The sequence below is a fragment of the Lissotriton helveticus genome, chromosome 12 (genome assembly GCF_964261635.1).
Source record: "Lissotriton helveticus chromosome 12, aLisHel1.1, whole genome shotgun sequence".
Lineage (NCBI taxonomy): Eukaryota > Metazoa > Chordata > Amphibia > Caudata > Salamandridae > Lissotriton > Lissotriton helveticus.
In genome coordinates, this window is record NC_136073.1 from 577522871 (window position 1) to 577538350 (window position 15480).

Sequence of the window (15480 nt, forward strand, 5' to 3'; positions counted from 1 at the left end):
TCAGGGATTGCATCAAGGCTGAGGTGCAAAAGATGTTGGAGCTTGGAGTGATTGAGCCATCAGAGAGCCCATGGGCCAGCCCAGTAGTCCTGGTGCCAAAACCTCATACCCAAGATGGTAAGAGAGAAATGAGGTTTTGCGTGGATTACAGGGGTCTCAATGCTGTCACTAGGACAGATGCTCACCCCATTCCAAGAGCAGATGAGCTCATTGACAGATTGGCTTCTGCCAAGTTTCTGAGCACATTTGATCTGACAGCTGGCTACTGGCAAATCAGACTAGCTGAGGAGTCAAAGGCCAAGACAGCATTCTCTACCCCTAGTGGGCATTATCAGTTTGTGGTAATGCCCTTTGGTTTGAAGAATGCACCTGCCACTTTTCAAAGGTTGGTGAACCAAGTCCTTACTGGGTTGGATGACTTTTGTGCAGCTTATCTGGATGATATTGCTGTCTTTAGCTCCACCTGGGAGGATCACCTGATCCACCTGAAGAAAGTTTTGGAGGCCCTGCAAAAGGCAGGCCTAACTATCAAGGCCACAAAGTGCCAGATAGGGCAGAGTAAGGTTGTATACCTGGGCCACCTAGTAGGTGGAGGCCAGGTTCAGCCACTGGAAAGCAAAATCCAGGCCATACAGGACTGGGCTCCTCCAGTTACCCAGACACAAGTCAGAGCCTTCTTGGGCCTGACTGGGTATTACAGAAAGTTTGTGAAAAACTATGGGTCTATAGTGACCCCATTAAATGACTTGACATCCAAGAAGATGCCAAAAAAGGTTCAGTGGACAGTTAGCTGTCAGAAGGCATTTGAAGACCTGAAGAAGGCCATGTGCTCTGCACCTATCCTAAAGAGTCCTGACTACTCCAAACAGTTCATTGTTCAGACAGATGCTTCTGAGTTGGGGGTGGGAGCTGTACTCTCACAACTTAATCAAGATGGTCAAGACCAGCCAATTGCTTTCATTAGCAGGAGGCTAACCCCAAGAGAAAAACGTTGGTCAGCCATTGAGAGGGAGGCCTTTGCTGTGGTTTGGGCATTAAAGAAGTTGAGGTCCTACTTGTTTGGAACTCACTTCCTGGTGCAAACAGACCATAAGCCCCTCTTATGGCTTAATCAGATGAAGGGTGAAAATCCCAAACTGCTCAGGTGGTCCATTTCCCTACAGGGGATGGACTTTACAGTGGAGCACCGCCCAGGGACTGACCATGGTAATGCAGATGGTCTCTCCAGGTACTTCCACTTAGAACATGAAGACTTATCTGGTCAAGGTTAGTTTAATGTCCCTGCGTTTGGGGGGGGGTTGTGTAGGAGAGTAGGGTCTGCTATCCTATGGTCACCCCAAATTTTTGCTTTTTGCTTCACTGGTTTTCGACTACTGAGGCTGTGGGCCTGCTGATCAGACCCCCAGCCTGCTGTTCTCTCACTAAATTAATGACACATGTGCTATAGGCACATACCAATTGGAAATGGACTCCTTGTCAGCCCCTGTAGAATGCACTATAGGTGCACAGGGCACAGGAGCCACTAAGGCCTACCAGGGGCTGCAGCATATCTTTTGCCACCCCTGGCTGGTTCTTAAATTGACACAACTGGCTGATCACTCAGCTGGGGTAAGGTGGTGTACACACCCCTTGCTTAGATATAGTATACCTATGTCTAAACCTATATCTGGACACATGTAAACCTGTGAGCCACTCCTATAGACAGGCCTCACCAATCCTGGAGGCTGGGTGCAGGGTTTGTATGTGAGATGGAGCTCTAGCATGAGCTGAGCCTGTCTGCAGCCGTCGGGAACAAATCCCTAAGCTGTTTCAGGATAATGCCATACCATATACTATTAAGTGCCTTATAATCCTCGCGGTTATTTAGCAACTCTGGTTTGGCTTTATCAAAACATGTCGTGTAAGGTGTCATACGCTTTGGAATACCATCCCCTCGCCAGTTCTGGCGACGGGGATGGCATTCCACCCCTCTAGAGGGGTAAGACATGTTACTTCACTTTAATGCGGTTGATTTCTCCAAAGGCCTTAAGATCCACAAAATGGATGCCTCTGCCACAGACAAATGTCTGGACCCCTGGAGCTGACCGAAACCCAGTCAAGGGGGTCCTGGACAAAGGGTTTCCTGTCACAGGAGGGTGTCACCGCCCTCCAGACAGGAGATAGTGTATTGTAGCAGGGAGGTTTGAAAGAAACCAGACACTGCCTGGGGCGCACAAGGCTGCCCCTTGCATAATCCGGCCAAACCGGTTCTGGGGCACTCCAGCCCTCGTGCCAGGGCGGCCTGGATCAAAGGAAGGGGGTGTATCCACCCACTTCCTGGGTCCCACCCATAGGAGGGGACCTAGCAGGTAATCACGCCCACCAGATTCGAATAAGAGTGGGAGCAGTGCCAATGCACATCAGATTTCCTGGAAGAAACATTTGAAACGATATTCTGGACCCTTCGCCCTCCATCTCAACGTGGAAGCCCGAAGAATCTCCCTTGTGGTCAAGGAGTGACCACCCTGCAGCAGCAGGCACCATCCAGCCCTCGACGTCTACTTAGTTGCAGTTCCCGCCGGAACTCGAGCGACTGAGATCGACGAGATCAAGCCTGCCCAGCTTCTAACAGCCCGATCCACAGTCCCTGCAAAGCTGAGACCCGTGGAGGCGACCGGAAGCGTGGGGCACGCCATCTTGAAGTGACCACGAGACGCTGACCGTGCAGCCCACGAGTGACCCTCGAAGCTGTACACCGGGGTTTGAGAAGCCCCCACCCTGAGCTACTCCTGAGCCGAAGTTCAGCCCTCCACACTCGACGAGTGCTGCGTGGGGCCCTTTGGCACGATTTGGCTCAACGCGTTGGCCCGGTCACTTGCCAGCTGGCTTGTGGTCCCTGTGCCGACGAACTACAAAAGAAGACTCGTGATTCTGGTTGCTCCAGATCCACACCAGCTCCCCTGAAAGGGAGCCCCGACTCTGACCTTCCTGGTCCGAGTAAGACGCCATCTTCCAATCCCGCGTGGATTGCTCTTACCAAGGCTTGTTTGCTCCAAACCGGAAGCCGACTGCACCGACGGTGAGAGCCTGCGTGGGACAGATCGTGACCTGCTCCTGGACGTCGCAGATGCCCCAGAGCCCACGTGACAGCGAAGAGAAGCGCCTCGACGACCACCTGATTGCGCCCGACATTGCCTGGTTCCGTCCTGGTTCCACCCTGGTCACTGCTGAGTGACCCAGACTCTGTCCCCTCTGCTTTCAGGTACTCTACACCTTGAGTCCACCCTTGGACTCCACCGGACACTTCGTCTTCACCCTGCCTGCAGCCCTTTCAGCTTCAAGCACCAAGAGCCTGCGTGTCAAAACCCGACGCCATTTCGACCCTGTGCACCCACTTCCTGTGGGTGAGGTAACTTTGCTCCGCCGGTGTTCCCACACTGGTGCACACCTCTAGGGTCTGTGTGTTAAGTTTTGTTCCTCTAGGTTCAGCGGAAGTGTCCTTAAACTTTAACTATTTGACTTTTACGCACCATTGGTTAACATTGGTGCATGCGTGCGCTTTCCGCACATCTCCCGAATCCCGAGGGCCATTCCCGACTTCAGCATTGCTTGTCCTGACTGCTCCCAGCGATTCCCTAGGCCCTAGGCCTAACCACTGTTCGAGTGGCCTCTCTTATACCACTTGTTTAGTATATGGTTTGAGTGGCCCCCTGCCCTCATCCATAATTGTGCAACTTTGTATGTTTAAACAGTGCTTTTGATTTAACGCTTGTGCCCCTTTATTCATAAAGAATACTGGGGATTGTTTTTAGTAATAAACACATATATTTTTATAATATATACTTGTGTGGTGTCCTTTCATTTGGTATTACAGGATTGTATGTGATAAAACAGCTCGCTTAACACGACCTCTTAAGTTAAGCCTTTAGGCTGCTTAGTCCATGCTACCCCTAGGATAGCTTGTCTAATAAGATTGACTTACAACCAGACACCATAAGGGGATTGTTTGGTCAGGTAGTAGGTGGTTCCAGAATTGGAAACATCCCCTACCAGGCCAACTTCTCACATTAATAAAATCAAAAGAGGGGTGGAGGCGCAGTTTATACACCCAAAGGTACCAGGCTTGGTGCTGCTCCAGGACTCCCAGAACTCCCATCTCCTTGGGGTGCAATGTATGTGCCTCCAGAGAGGCCTATATATATTACTGGTGCATGAAGGCTTCACGAAGGGGGTCTAGAGGGGTGGGGATTTTAATGAGAAAGAGCCCCCCATTTCAGGCGACACAGAAATGGGAGGATCCGATGGGCTGCTATGTAGGCGTCCAAGGCATCTGGGGTCGTCACTCCAAAATTGATTCTGAATGTTTATGCCCACCAGATTGCACAACAAGGTACTTGAGGCGATAGACCCCATACTCTGGCAATCTACTGCCACATGGCATTCAGAGGGGGAGACTTTAAAGACATCCTGGATGGGGACTGAGACAGGTCTGTACCCCACCAAATAGCTTCTAGACCAGCCACGGAGTTGGACAAATTTCCCCACGCCCTAGGGTTGATGACTTGTGGAGGCTGAAGCACCCCATAGATATGCAATACTTTTATTTCTCAGGGGACCACAAGTTCTTCTCCCGACTAGACTGTGTTTGTAGCTGCAGCTGAAGCAAGGGCAGTGCAGGGGGCAGAATACCTAGCCAGGAGAATAACAAATCACTCTCTGCTCAAGCTTATCCTGGGAGGTGGAGGGGGGTGGGAGGGTTGGTGGGAGTTGGTGACTGAGTGCTTGGGAGTTGCAGGCAACATTAGTAGGGGAGCTGAGGGTGATTTCACAGCTGTATTTGGCAGAGAACATTGAGACAGGCGCATCCCCAGTGATTCTCTGGGGGGCGTATAAAATGTTCCTGAGAGACAAGGCCCAAAGCCTGATAGCCCAAGGGAAAAAATGGAGGGTCCAGAAGGTAGGGAATTTGGAGAAGGAGTTTGCAGACAGGAAGGCTTGTTATTTAACGACCAGAGAGGAAGAGGATTTGAGGAAGCTAGAATTACGGAAAGAGGAATACAGGGTGGTGACCATAGAGGCTGCTAGAACCCAATATATAGCACAGTGGAAAAGGCTGTATGAGGTGGGGGTCAAGTTGGGTCGCTTATTGGCATGGCTCAGCCAGAGAGAGCAAGCCTCGAAATTGGTAGGTGAAATCTGGAAAGCAGAGGGGGAGATTATTAGAATGGACAGTGGTATAGCGAGACATATGCCTGCTACTACTGTGAGTTATAAGAGGGGAGGCAGTCAATTGACAAGCAGGGGATAATTGACTTTCTCCCTGAGCTGCACCTGCCAGTGTTGAAAGGACTGACAGGGCCACACTTGAATAGGAGCTCACACTAAAGGAGCTCCCAGCTGCCCTAACTAGCATGTCCAATGTGAAATCTCTGGGAACTAATGGTTTACCGCCTGAACTTTATAAACAACTCTCTGCAGTCACAAGCCCCCATATGCTCAAGATGCTGCAAGGGGCCTTTGCAGAGGGTATGGTCCCCATGACCTATACCACACCACTGTAGTGGTAACACCTAATCTGGGGTAACCAAAACATGTATGTAATTCCTATAGGCCCATCTCCCTCCTCAATCTAGAAGTGAAGTTGCTCGCCAAAATACTGGCCAGCTGCTTGGTGGACGTAATCTCCCAACTAGTGCACACTGATCAAATCAGGCTTTATGCTGGTAAGAGCTACCCGTCTCAATCTACAGAGACTGTATAACTGACTGGGAGCGGTGGGGCACACAAAGGAGTCACTAGCAATTTTGTCACTGAGCACTGAAGAAGCGTTTGATTCTGTAGACGAGGTGTACCTTCACCCGACTCTGTAGGCTTTAGATTTGACCCCAACTTCTGTAAACGGGTGACATTTCTCTATAAAGCACTTATGGCGGCAGTCAGAGTCAATGGGATAGTGTCAGTTCCCTTCCATATGGGCTGTGGTAAAAGGTAGAGGTGCCCGCATTCACCCCTCCTCGTCACAGTGTGCATAGAGCCCTTGGCCTGCTGGGGACGAGTGAGGGCTGAAGTGAGTGGATTTACCACGGTTATGGGTCAGGGAGAAAAAAAATTCACTATACACAGATGTTATCTTGTTATACATTTCGGACCCATGGAAATCCATCCTGACTGCCCTTGTGGTGTTTCAAAAAAAATGACATGGGCCTTGGCTCTCACTCAGCAAGGCTGAGCCAAAATACTATAGAACAATACAAATGCCAATGCTGAGACTGACTTCTAGAACTATTTTTTAAGCGACTTTATGAACATAACATAATAGCCTGCTTTTGAAATTGCAACAATCCAATTTTATTATACTATTTTTGTCTTCTATTATTTTTTCAAAAACGTAATTCCTTGGGCATGACAATACATGAAAAACAAACAGAGAAACTATACATATATATACAATTTAATTAAAAAATTGCAACCTGACACACCATCACTTTAAACACACTATTGGCCAAAAAACATTCATTCCACATTCAAACTTTCCACATCCTTCCTACAAACAGTCCTCCGTAAACGATTCAATTATTCCCTTCTGCGTGTACCTTCATGTTGTAAAGCTTGCTGAGACGACATTACCTACTTCCTGCATAGTCACCTGATGAACGCTAGGGTGCTTGGGAGTTGTAGTTAGGAAGGAGCTTACATGCGTGGTGTTTCAAGCCTTTGAGATGTACTCCAGGTATCAGATACACTGGGGGATATCTACACCGTATCCCATTGGCCGCTGAGAGTTGTTGGGGGACTCTTATTATAACTTGGAGGTGAGAAGGGATGGGTTTTTATATATTGGCATTGAAATAACAAGGGATAATCAGGGGTTACTCACATGGGACCCAGCTGTGTACTGTATTAGACCACGTATATAGACTGCACAGATTATAATCAAACAAGCACACCCGCTGGTTGGAGTGGCAGATACAAGCCCACTAAGCATCATTTGCTTTCATTCTGGTAAGGATGTGTTTTAACTCTTTCTTTACCATTTGCCTCGCCTCGTATACCCCTATTTTTTAGGTGTTCTTATACAAGTCTCACTTGATCTCAGATCCTATTCATAAACACACATCGCTGTGCTCTTCCAGTAGTGCAACACGCATCACCTTTATAAGGAGGACTACTGCCATTGATCCCTCTCTGTCAGCTCCCTTCTCTGGGGTAAGTCTTCATTTCCTAGCATTTAACTTGCTCGCAGACCTATCTTGATAGGTGTTACATCATCCTTTCTTCTTTTATTAATACAGCGCCCGGCTGGGTCCCATGTGAGTAACCCCTCTATTTTATCACCTTCCTGTGGTGCCCTTCTTTCACGCTGACAGATCACTTATCAGGTACAGGCCTCCCTAAATTGCACTCCATACTACCAAGTAGTTGTCCCAGTGCTCACACTTATACCATCCTTCTTCTCCTTTATTTATAGATGTCCCTTCATCGTTAGGTCCTAAAGAGACCCCTTATTGTTACAGGGGTCGAAATGCCGTTGACAGTATTTCAAAGTGAACCATTCAACAGCCCCTATGATTGCATAACGAGGCTGCTCCTATTTTTTATCGTTTCATGGTCATCTTTACCTTTAATTTGGAATCCTCCTTTTTTCATGTCACATTATGTCACTATTCCCGTACTTTCCATTTTTCACTAGGGACACTTCTCACTGGGTATGAATGTATTAATTCTGTAATTGTTTATTGTGTTTTACATATATAAATATTGATTACAATTACTGACCATTGAGTGGTATATGGTCTCTTCTCCTTTGGATATCAACGTAACCCTTGTTCATTGCATGGGTGCTAATAATTACCAATATTACTGTATTAGATTGTTTCTGTTTATAAACTACGTACGCTGGTCCCAAGTGAGTAGGGTTTCCCTTGTCTCCTTCTCTCACTATAAAGTAGCGCACAGGGTAATATGTCTGTTGCAAAGAGCATGTACCATGCAAATTACAAAGTGCATATAATGTAAATAGGTGACACCCTACACTGGTATGAGTGGCGCTATATAACTAATTAAATGCAACTGAGAGAGTAGTTATTGAGACTTGGGCACTGTTAAAGGAGATGGTGAGGGAATTTGTGGTGGAGTTGGTCATTATGGGGTGCCAACAAGCAGTGTCGCACCTGGCGCCACCAACGCTAAAGACGGTTATGAGTGCACTGACACAACAGACCAGACATTTTAAATTGAAATGACCATTACATTTTCACAGACATACAGGTTTACTGATAAAGATATACAGCACAAAAACTATATGTGTGGAAATGGCATCACCTAATGTATTCATTTATTTTGATCACATTAAATTATGAAATTAGAAATAAATGTCTTTCATTCGTACTTTCCTAATTCTGATATATTCTGCAATATTTGCACAGTTCATCTACAGACATTTAACTAGAAAAACACCTTTCTTTAACACCCTCAGATTGTCAGATAAATCATCTCACTTTGAAGTCAGAGAAAGAAAAGTAAACACCAAGCTCCCTCAAAGACAGAGCTTGACACATCAACTCTGCCTTTGAATGCACAGCAAATGTGATAACATAAGAACAAAATGTAAAGACGTGTTTGCACAAAGCAAGCACTTGTGGAATGATACAGTTAGCTGGCTATGCTCCAGGGAAGGCCAAGGACATGCTGGACAGCCTAAAACAAATAAAGCCAGCAAATGGAAAGCAAGCAACTGTGAGTTACAAACCAAAGCCAATGGTAAGTAATGGGTGGAATGCATTCTTCAGTCCGCTTGCTTTTATAATGTCCCTAAGAAGTCTTTAGCAACCAGATCGCTGCGATGTCTGATAGACTATCACCTAATGATTGTTCTCTATTTACGATTTACCCTTGTTTGATCGCATGCGATAACGCTGCGACCTCAGGAGACACTCGTGCAAGGTCGCCCTCTCTCTCCTCCATTGGCTTTTATGTAGGGTTATGTGAGTCTCAGTTCGCAAGCTGTGGTACTGCGGGATGTCCTCTATGAGACTGAAAGAACGCCAATGTTTTCGACTCAGAGGGGCCGTGTCCTCAAACACACCCGCCCCTCTCTCGCGCACACAGACACAACATGCGCGTGACTGCCTGGAAGCAGCCCTGCACAGGTGATGGAGCCCAGGCTACTGTGACGTGAATCTCCCCTGGCGTCTCTTAGCAACGTCTTCCCTTCCCCTGGCAACGCCTGGGCTTCGCCAGGCAACGGATGCCTCGTGTGGTCCTCGACGCGCAGGAGCTGCTCCTTCCAGGCTTTGGGTGAGAGGAGAGATCACTCGCCGAGTCGTCAACAATCCTCTTATCTCGAAACAGGATTTGTAACGAATTTACAGCGCCCCTCCTCCCAAAAAAGAGCTGCAATTCAGGCGTCCGGTCGTCGCTCCTGTCTGCCACTGTGTTTTGATAAGTGGGAGGCCATGACAAGAGGGCGCTAGGAGGGCGCCAGTGTGTGCGTGACCCCAGGACTCGCCGGAGCGCAGGTACGTTTAGTATTAATGGTAGTTATTTAGCGTCTACACTCCCCGTGCCAGACCTGAAGCGCTTTACTGAGTAGTCCAGTTAGCAATACATTCTGCGATTTATAGGTTTTTCACGGGTAATAGCGGCGTGGCCTTTCTTGGAGCCCCCAGGCCCCCGATGAGACGCGGTATACCTGGCTAGCAAGCATTTTGTCCCGGCTGTGTTATCCCCTCTCTGCATCCATCGGGTGTGAGTGAGACCTGGCTGCCCGTGAAAGCGTCACCGTGCTTCGTATCCCACCTCGAAGCGCTGGAAATGCTAGTACTATGCAAATGTATAATTTTATTTCACTCTCCGTTTGTGATTCTTTAAACTCGTCTAAGAAGTTAGTGCAACTTGTTCGGCCCCTACACATTTTTAGAACACAACAGGTAGGATTCACACGGCGCTTAACCAATTCCTACTCTTCCTTTCTCTTTATATCACTCATACAGGTGTCTTTTCTTCCATTCTTTCTCCCCAGTCACTATTTTCCTATCTTTATTTTCCCCTTATCCGTTTTCTGTCTTTCTCTTCCTCTGGGTCAGAGTATAGTGATGACAAATAAGACCCTCTGCCAGAAATGAGGTGCCTACCACTTTCAACTTAGGCACAAATTAAGCACTGGATAATAATTTGCTCTCTAGAGACCCCATTGTGGCAAATAACGACTTGACAGTCTCCTTCTTCACCTCGAGTTTCTTCAATTTAATCCATTCAGTGAAGTTATTTGATCAGCTACCTCAAACAGGCCCAGCACAACTGCACAAGTTCATTATATTACACGCCATCAAATTATATAGTGAAACTTAAAGTTCAAAACCACGTCATTTAAGGTCATATAATTCTTGGTTATTTTACTACATGTAATTATAAATCAGCATGCTACTCTCTTATCTATGTTTGCAAACATTACTGCAGTATGAATAACACACTTGACTCCCTCAAACAAGCATTTCAATGTCTGCTGTCTCAAATAAATATAAGGACATTTCCAAAATATCTTCTTTGCCCTTCTAAAACGTCACAGTTTAATAGAACATATGTAACAGCAGCAAAGTAAGCCTCAAAGGAATCTCAAATGCAATCACCTCTCAGAAGATGTTGCCATGCTCGCGTGAGCCTGTTAACATTTACTTGGCTGAAATGAAAGGGCAAAACACACGCTGCTAGGTATGTGCTGGTATTTAAATCAAATATTACAAGTGATGTAATTCCATGCATAGCCCCACTTACACATGCATTGATTTACAGATTTATTTGGATCAAAAGGAAAACTCATGTGTCTAATCACAAGTTTCGGAGGCCTTTTTATCCTTTGATAGGGCAATACGTCAATTCCAAGTCAGCCACTCACTCATCCAACTGAGTATAATTCTTGTTGCCCTGTTTCATAATTTCGTATTTTTTTATTGAAATAAAAACATTTAGTAGCTTCCAAGGACAATGCTTATTCAATCCAATAGATCATAAGGTGATACACTAGTTGGCATTCGATAGTTACAGTTTCCGAACCTCTGTCTTACCACCTAATTGGGGATTTTCCCTTATTTAAGGTTTTGTATTGTATGCACTCTGCCTCCCAGCAACACTATGTAAAAGATTTCCTAAACTTTTTTTCCAGTGGATTTTTTTAAAACTTGAAATCCCAATCTCGAAGTGTACAAACTAGCTAAACTGAGTGAGATGAAACACAAAATGTAGCGGTAGGAGGCTGATAGGGTCAGCAGAAGATAGTCAGTATGCTTAAAAAGGAAGGACAGTGTCACCTTAAAGGTGACATAATGAGACCACAGTTAAGTATAGTCAATCTATTGTGTCACCATACATAAACCACCCTTTGTCTTAGCCAGAGGACAGGCATGGTTCAATGTATCCCCTATCCCGCCTTTCTGAAACGCACACATATTCCCCCCAGTGTAGAAAATAGAAACCTTCTCAGGGGTCCCACTGATACTTGGTCCTTTTAAACCAACAAAGAAGAAATTGGCACAGAAGCTGAAATATAAAAGAATGCATTTATTCACCTCAGATGAGGGAGACTACGTCACACAGAAGCCTTAGCAACTGAATGAGGCAGTCTAAGGAGTACAGAAAACAGGGGCCTTATATATGCTTAGGGTTACATAGTCAGCATAATACCAAGGGGCAGTCCTGGCTCATGTAAGCATGCAAAATGCCTAAGATGGGCATGCAAGATCTGCTTGCTCAACAAAGTGGGAGGAGAGTTACTTCTCCATACAGCAGTAAAAATAGCCTGACAGTTATACTAGAGAAGCAGGTGCATTCTACTAGCTAGGTCCTTCTGAGCATGTGCGAAGGTGGAAGATGCTAAATATAGTTAGTTTCTAGGCAGATTACAAGAGCAGTCAACACTGAGGGAGGACAGAGCACATGGCGAGTACATGGCAGCACATGGCAAACAAGATGGCTGCCAGAAATACAAAATGGCTTTCAGCTCATGCTAACAAATCCGTCCAATCTTTAACACCAGAGTGAAGGGCCCTGATGGATTTTCTTGATTGTGAATGGCCTCTAGCAATGAGAAACATTAATGGGAGCAGATAGCAATGAGCATTAATAACGGTCAATGACTCCACCCAATAACAAGCATCAGTGTTTTCCTTGTGCTGTGATGTACATCAATGGGCCAAGTCAGTACTGAGCATTAGTGGCCTGCCGATGAAGTAATGATCCTCAATGGACACAGAAACTAAAGAGCACTAACAACCAAATGCAGTAATGAGCCTTAATGGTTCAAGGCAGTGAGAAACATCAAAGGCCCGAGGCAGTAACAATCCTCCGGGGGCACAGACATTAATGAGCACCAGTGCCCGCAGGCATTAATGAGCTTTAATGGCCCCAGGCAGTAATGACATTAATGGTCCCAAGCATTAACTGCCATTAATATTGGCCCCCATTCATGATGACCATCGATTGACCCAGCCAGTAGTGTCCCCAGACCATAATGAGCCTTGGTGCGCACAAGTGTTAATGAGCACTAATATCCACAGGTGGTAACAAGCCTCAATTGTCCCAACATACGATTGAACATCAGTGGCCTGAGAAAGAGATGAGCTTTAGCGGTCCCCGGCAGCAATGAATATTAATGATCCAAGCAGTAATGAACGTCAGTGGCGCCTAGCAAAATTGAGCATCAGTGGCCCAAGGAAGTATTGCTCCTGAAGGGCCCATGTAATAATGCAACTACAGGTCATCAGAGGAGGGTAGGGCAATGGCTAGTATACATTAAGATCCACTTTCTCCCCTTGCAGTAATGTGCGGTCCTCTGCCTCCCCTAAGGGGCATCACTCATTCAACTACTGGGTTGGATCCCCTTTCCTGCACCACAGTGGGTGCAGTATTAACCTATTTAGGTGGAGCCCTGTATTACTTTCAGGGTCCCGTTCCCTAGTAGGGTAGGTTTTCTATCGGTCCTGATGAAATGCCACTGACCCTCCTGGCATCAAGGCATGAAACAGGTTGACCTCACTTAACACTTTTTGAATATATAACAGAACATTGACACTCACAATAGCTCCCCTGTTATTTAATGTGTCAAGGGAACCACCACCCAATTAAAATCTCTTGGGGGTCCCTTATACTCTTTTAACCACCTGTGTACCACCCTACACTCACATCCCCTCACTTGCACGCATCATACGGCTTTAAGATCAAAAGATCTCCACCAAAAAGCCCCCACTGAGGGCCTGTCGGGCATTTCAGCGCCAGCCTGACGAGGAGTGCCCTATGATGAAGCATGACACCCTACAGTGTGTGTGAAAGCACATTGATCTGATAATTCAGATCCCCCTTTCCACTGGATCCTTTGGACCAGATCCCCTGAATAAGTTGCTTGGGTCTCCTCTCCTGTTTGAGTAATTGCACCCCCTTGGATAATTCCCATGTAACGATAACCATCAGAGTCCACAAGCAGCAATGAACATCGTGGCTTTAGCCTGTAATAATAATAATAATAATAATAATAATAATATCCACATTTGTAAAGCGCACAATCACCCGTTAGGGTCTCTAAGCGCTGGGGGCCGTCGGGAAGATTAAGCAAGCTATTGCCCAGAGTCACATGGTGCTGGGCTAATCTGCCGCAGGTGCCGGGGATCGAACAATATTGTCCTCATGCTACAATAAACATCAGTGGGCCCCAGTAATTATGAGCATCAGTGGCCCAGGCAGTTACAAGCCTCAATGGACACAGGCATCAATGAGTACTAATAGCCACAGGCACTAATGAGCATAAGTTAAATGCTTTATGAACACTACCAGTGTACGCATTGTTAAGGTTACTCCTAGTTGTTTGCTTATTTTTCAGCAGACTAATAGTTGTTAGATAGAGGGCTTTGGTGTACACCGAGGACAGCCACATTTACTGCTTCCTCTCTCTGCCTTCTCCCTCTGCTTCCTTTCTCTGCTTTTCTGTTTCCCAGCTATCTAGAGAGAAAACACAAAGTTTCCAGATAGAGCAGGCCCCTGGAAAGTGTACCTGACCATCTGAAAGTAGCCATCATTGCAGTCTGGTGAGACACACTCCCCAGACAACCTCTCAGAAGAGGGAAACCAACAGTTGTGAAGGCAGTGCATGTGATTGCCAGTGGTGTGCTGCCCAAGTACCTGCGCATAGGCGTAAAAGCTGGAGCTTGAACACTTTTTTGACCTATGGAGAACCTGCTCCTGTTGGCGATTCTAGAGGGTGGACCTTAGAGCTGCCTACTTCATCTTTGCTAGGGACAAACCTGAAGGCCCTAGTGAAAACCTGTTAGTATTGATCTTGCCTGAGTGGAAGCCCAACCAGACAAAGAAGCTCAGAGAGGCAAACTCTGTATCAAGATGATTATCTCTAACAGGTGTCGAAGACAGTCTGAAAAAACTGTAGCCACAGGTCTACATGCAATGATTTGTGATTCTGTTTGCTGTGCTGCCTTTTATTATTTTCAGTTTTCTTAATTGACCTCACTGTTTCAGTAACGCACAATGTTTGACATGCCAGCTAGCCAGATTGAGAGAGGCTTCTGTGTTATGAGATGAGCCCTTTGTGTGCTTGGGCCCCATTTAATTTCTGTTGGCCAGTTAGTGGTCTGGCCACTGTTAGAAATGGGGTCTCTAGTTGGCAGCGGTAGGTACCTTTGTCCAAATAGGGACCCTTGCTTCTAGTCAGGGTAAGGGGGATACACACTTTAGATAACCCCTGCTCACCCCCTTGGTAGCTTGGCACGAGCAGACAGGCTTATCCCAAAGGCAATGTGTAAAGTATTTGTACCAACACTTACAGTAACACAGTGAAAATACCACAAATGGACACCACACCAGTTTAGAAAAATAAAATATCTTTATCTAAACTAAACAAGACAAAAATGACAAAAATCCAACATACAAAAACTCAGTAGAATGTCTTTAGAAAGGTTGTTGCAAAAATAAACTTGTAGATCATGAAATGCGACACTTTACTCACAAAGTACCTGGGATGCCTAAAGCAAAACAAACAAAAGGGTCGCAGAGAAGGCGATGTGTCGATTCTTCCTGCTTTCCGGTTCCGATGCAACAAGATGGCGCCTCGATGCATTGCGACGATCCGGTGCGAAAAAATGGCGTCTTTACTGCGATGCAACAACGTAGAGGCGATGCGTGCACACTCGACGGCCGTGCAGTGAACTCAGTGGTTTTCTGAGCTGCGATACGACCTACAACACGCTTCTCCGGTGATGCGACGATACCCTCAGTGATGGCAACACGCTTCTCTGGTGTTGCGGCGACGATCAGCAGCAGGGCACTTCCTCAGCGATGCGATGGCCATGCAACACACTTCTCCGGTGATGCGACGGCACCCTCTGTGTGGCAGCACGCTTCTCCGGTGATGCGACGGTGAACACAAGCTTCCTAGATGATGCGACAGCGGCTGCTGCAGCGGCGTCACACTTCTTTCTCATTGCGTGGCGCTTCCAACTCCCC

General features: G+C 46.5%; 1 protein-coding gene across 1 annotated transcript in view; it reads left to right on the forward strand.

The window, feature by feature from the left end:
* CNGB1 (cyclic nucleotide gated channel subunit beta 1) overlaps positions 1-15480 on the forward strand; it is a 1191945-nt gene that overhangs the window by 649786 nt on the left and 526679 nt on the right.